This window comes from Oncorhynchus nerka, linkage group LG2 (assembly GCF_034236695.1).
Source record: "Oncorhynchus nerka isolate Pitt River linkage group LG2, Oner_Uvic_2.0, whole genome shotgun sequence".
NCBI lineage: Eukaryota > Metazoa > Chordata > Actinopteri > Salmoniformes > Salmonidae > Oncorhynchus > Oncorhynchus nerka.
Window position 1 is genome coordinate 91147035 of NC_088397.1, and position 5450 is coordinate 91152484.

At 50.1% G+C, this 5450-nt stretch overlaps 1 long non-coding RNA gene across 1 annotated transcript; it reads right to left on the bottom strand.

Moving 5' to 3' along the window:
* Positions 1-3264: 3264 nt before the first annotated feature.
* Positions 3265-4764, bottom strand: LOC135572842 (uncharacterized). Its single transcript, XR_010464501.1, has 3 exons — positions 4538-4764; positions 4045-4177; positions 3265-3635 (listed from the first exon to the last, which is right to left on the bottom strand). It is a non-coding gene; the product is annotated as an uncharacterized LOC135572842 (long non-coding RNA).
* Between the last annotated feature and the right edge of the window lie 686 nt (positions 4765-5450).

Consider the following 5450-nt stretch of genomic DNA (forward strand, 5'->3'; position numbering starts at 1 on the left):
CTTTATGTGACTCTCTCAGACACTGCCTCATATATACTGTAGGTCCTTTATGTGACTCTCTCAGACACCCCCTCATATATACTGTAGGTCCTTTATGTGACTCTCTCAGACACCCCCTCATATATACTGTAGGTCCTTTATGTGACTCTCTCAGACACCACCTCATATATACTGTAGGTCCTTTATGTGACTCTCTCAGACACCACCTCATATATACTGTAGGTCCTTTATGTGACTCTCTCAGACACTGCCTCATATATACTGTAGGTCCTTTATGTGACTCTCTCAGACACTGCCTCATCAGACACAGACACCTCATATATACTGTAGGTCCTTTATGTGACTCTCTCAGACAGGTCCCCCTCATATATACTGTAGGTCCTTTATGTGACTCTCTCAGACACCACCTCATATATACTGTAGGTCCTTTATGTGACTCTCTCAGACACTGCCTCATATATACTGTAGGTCCTTTATGTGACTCTCTCAGACACTGCCTCATATATACTGTAGGTCCTTTATGTGACTCTCTCAGACACCCCCTCATATATACTGTAGGTCCTTTATGTGACTCTCTCAGACACTGCCTCATATATACTGTAGGTCCTTTATGTGACTCTCTCAGACACCCCCCCATATATACTGTAGGTCCTTTATGTGACTCTCTCAGACACCGCCTCATATATACTGTAGGTCCTTTATGTGACTCTCTCAGACACCCCCTCATATATACTGTAGGTCCTTTATGTGACTCTCTCAGACACTGCCCCTACTGTAGGTCCTTTATGACTCTCTCAGACACCCCTCATATATACTGTAGGTCCTTTATGTGACTCTCTCAGACACCCCCTCATATATACTGTAGGTCCTTTATGTGACTCTCTCAGACACCCCCTCATATATACTGTAGGTCCTTTATGTGACTCTCTCAGACACCCCTCATATATACTGTAGGTCCTTTATGTGACTCTCTCAGTCCTTTATGTGACTCTCTCAGACACCCCTCATATATACTGTAGGTCCTTTATGTGACTCTCTCAGACACCCCCTCATATATACTGTAGGTCCTTTATGTGACTCTCTCAGACACCCCCTCTTTATGTGACTCTCTCAGACACCCCTATACTGTAGGTCCTTTATGTGACTCTCTCAGACACCACCTCATATATACTGTAGGTCCTTTATGTGACTCTCTCAGACACCCCCTCATATATACTGTAGGTCCTTTTCGTGACTCTCTCAGACACCGCCTCATATATACTGTCGGTCCTGGATGGCTGGGCTGTTTGTACCACCCACGGTAGGCCTTCCAGTCGCGGGCAGTGCAGTTGTACACCAGAGGGTAAATGCAACCAGTCAGGATGCTCTCGATGGTGAGTCCTTTGGGATTGTGATGTGATTTGTCGATTCAATTAAGTATTTAAAATGTGTGTGTGTGTGTGTGCGTGTGTGTGTGTGGGTGTGTGTGTGTGTGTGTGTGTGCGTGTGCGTGTGCGTGTGCGTGTGTGTGTGCGTGTGCGTGTGCGTGTGTGTGTGTGTGTGTGTGTGTGCGTGTGCGTGTGCGTGTGTGCGTGTGCGTGTGTGTGTGTGTGTGTGTGTGCGTGCATGTGTGTGAGAGAGACTGTGAAGACCATCTGCCTCTGTTTACTTTCTGTTTCACACCAACCCTCCCTTTCCATCTTTACCCCCTCCCTCCCTCCCTCCGTCTCTCTTACTCTCTCTCTCTTTATCCAGTGTCCACCAAATATCAGAGAACTATAAAATCCCTCTACGTTGCTATGGCAACCCCCGTCACATAAACATGAAGAGGCATAGCACAGACGTGATTTGTGGTGGAGCTGAAGTTAAGGTGATTTAGGAGGTATAACAATATAACACAGACAACAACGTATCGTTTCTGTCCCTGTTTGCTGCAGCAGATTTTCTGGCTGCCATTTTGTCTAAACAACTGGTAGAGATGATGCATTATGGGTCGTCTGTTTTCTACACTAAGCTGCTCTTCACCTCTTGATCATCTGATTGGTCATTATCATGGTCATGTTTCACAGTAACATTGATTATAATTGTAAATATATGTATTTTTAATATCATCATCTCCGAAACAATTTGTCACAAACATCACACCGCGTATTTCACATCTCTGCCATCCAGCAGATGATTTCCAGTAGAGGGGCAGAGAGGACGTTGAACTTTTGCTCCATTTATTCATGCATACTGTAGTGTACAGTATGTCCTGGGACATCCTGCCTTCCTGTCTGTCTGTCTGCCAGTGTTAACAGACGCTCCAGGGCTCTGGGGAACTAGGTGCTTTGGCAGTCTGCCTGTCTGTCTGCCTACCTGTCTGTCTGTCTGCCTACCTGTCTCCCTAGCCGCCTGTCTGCTTTTCTGCCTGCCCGTCCCATCGCCCTGCCTCCCTCCCTCCCTCCGTCTCCCTGCCTCCCTCCCTCACTCCGTCTCCCTGCCTCCCTCCCTCACTCCGTCTCCCTCCCTCCGTCTCCCTGCCTCCCTCCCTCCCTGCCTCCCTCCGTCTCCCTCCCTGCCTGGTTGTGTTGGCACCTGGCTACGGGCTGTCATTGCTGGGTCACTCGGAGTGAGGGTCACAGGAAGGCTTCTTGCCATCACCAGTCTGCCAGCACCGCAGAGTGATTCACACTGGCTCGAAGGGGCCCTGATTCCTGACACCTAACCCTTGACCTCTAGCCCCTGACCTGGCCTAGTTGGCTTTCACTCTGAAAGCTGTGTAGTTTGGTGGAGGCTGACTGTGCTGTGTAGAATAGATATTAATAAAATATACTTATATTATTACAGATTTTTTTTATTGTTATTGCAACAATGATGACAAAACAAATCATCTTTATTTTTTAATGTCCATATTAAAGATGGTCCCCTGACTGATTGTTGGCGTCACGTGATCCTTAACCCTTAGTCGATGGGAGATTAGTGCTGGTTAAGCCTATGTGATGGTGGATTAACCTACTGCTCCACTTACTGTACTCTGCTGACCAGACCTGTCCTGTGCTGTCCTGTCAGGCCATCTGCTCCCTTAATGCTGCTCCTGCTCTACTCTCTGTGTTACATGTTGTGTCCCAGTGTTACATGTTGTGTCCCCAGCCTCAGTCCCAGCCTCAGTCCCAGCCTCAGTCCCCAGCCTCAGTCCCCAGCCTCAGTCCCAGCCTCAGTCCCAGCCTCAGCCTCAGTCCCAGCCTCAGTCCCAGCCTCAGTCCCAGCCCCAGCCTCAGTCCCAGTCCCAGCCCCAGCCTCAGTCCCAGCCTCAGTCCCAGCCTCAGTCCCAGCCTCAGTCCCCGCCTCAGTCCCAGTCCCAGCCTCAGTCCCAGCCTCAGTCCCAGCCTCAGTCCCAGCCTCAGTCCTAGCCTCAGTCCCAGCCTCAGTCCCAGCCTCAGTCCTAGCCTCAGTCCCAGCCTCAGTCCTAGCCTCAGTCCTAGCTTCAGTCCCAGCCTCAGTCCCAGCCTCAGTCCTAGCCTCAGTCCCAGTCTTGTCCTGGCCTCAGTCCCAGCCTCAGTCCCAGCCTCAGTCCCAGCCTCAGTCCTAGCCTCAGTCCCAGCCTCAGTCCCAGCCTCAGTCCCCGCCTCAGTCCCAGCCTCAGTCCCAGTCTTGTCCTGGCCGCTCTCTGCCTCCTGGAAAGAGAAAGAAAACATAACACTAACAAACACACACTGATGCACGGTGACAGACAGGCACATAAACACATATGGACAGACGCGTGCGTGCGCACACACACACACACACACACACACACACACACACACACACACACACACACACACACACACACACACACACACACACACACACACACACACACACACACACACACACACACACACACACACACAGAGAGAGAGACCTGTGACCTGTCTTTATTCTTTTGAAACTTCTGTGAGTGTAATGTTTACTGTTCATTTGTATTGTTTATTTCACTTTTGTTTATTATCTACCTCACTTGCATTGGCAATGTTAACACATGTTTCCCATGCCAATAAAGCCCCTTGAATTGAATTGGGACAGAGAGAGAGAGAGACAAACCTTGACAAAGTACAGGCTCAGTGAGCACAGCCTTGCCATTGAGAAGGGTAGATACAGGAAAACCTGGCTCCCTGTAGAGGAAAGGCTGTGCAACCACTGCACCACAGCAGAACCTGAGATGGAGCTGTATTTCCTGACAAAATGTAAAAAAATATAAAACAATTAGAGAGTGTCATTTCCCCAAATTTGACACTCTTATTCAAGGTTTGAAAGACCTCTCTGATGAGAGTAGGCTACTGTTGGGGGAGGATGCAGAGAGCTGTGGGTTGGCAGCTCACTACATTGCTGCCTGCCATAAGATGAGGGACAGTGTCTGACAGACCAATCAACCTGCACATGTCCTCTACTGTATGCTTATTGTTATTGTTCAATGTATGGTTATTTTGACCCTTGGTTATTGAGGTCATAGACTCATTGATCATTAGATAGACCAGATTGTATTTTATTTTCCAGTGTTGTCTTGAGAATGTCTTTGACTGGAGAAGAGAGTTACCCCAAGTGTGTGATCGTCAGCTTGGTGTTTAGTACCAAATGGCAGTGATCCTGATGAACCTGGATCTCCCCTGGATTCCCCCTTATCTCGGGCTGTCTCTGTCACCTCCTGGGGACAGTGAAGCGTGTGGACGCTGGGCTCTTCTTTCCCCTGTCATCGTCCCTGTCATCATCTCAGTCTGTTGAACGATGCCACGTTCTCCTGAGGTTAGAGAGAGAGAGTGATAAGCACGGGGACTCTGGTTCTGAGTCCACGGGGGGAGAGAGGAGGGAGAGGGGGAGAGGAGGGGGAGAGGAGGGGAGAGGAGGAGGGGGAGGGGAGAGGAGGGGGAGAGGAGGGGAGGGGAGAGGAGGAGGGAGGAGAGGGGAGGGGAGGGGAGAGGAGGAGGGGAGGGGAGAGAAGAGGGGGAGAGGAGAGGGGAGGGGAGAGGAGGGGGAGGGAGAGGAGGGGGGGGGAGGGAGGAAGGGGATAATGAGAGGTGTGAGACCGTCTCACTCCCAGCCTCTGCAAATAAGAGCATAGTGACCTCATTAAAAGTTCCTGTGTCAGAGTGGAGTGTGTGTGTGTGTGTGTGTGTGTGTGTGTGTGTGTGTGTGTGTGTGTGTGTGTGTGTGTGTGTGTGTGTGTGTGTGTGTGTGTGTGTGTGTGTGTGTGTGTGTGTGTGTGTGTGCGCGTGCGTGCGTGCGCATAGAGCCCAGAACTCCAGCAGGTCAGGTAGATCAGATAAGGTTGACAGATTGCAGGCAGAGAGCCTTCCAACCACCAATCGCAGCTCCCCACTCCACTTTATGCTCACTGGTGTTTGTGTGTGCGAGCGTGCGTGTGTGGGTGTGTGGGTGTGCGCGTGTGCATAGAGCCCAGAACTCCAGCAGGTCAGGTAGATCAGATAAGGTTGACAGATTGCAGGCAGAGA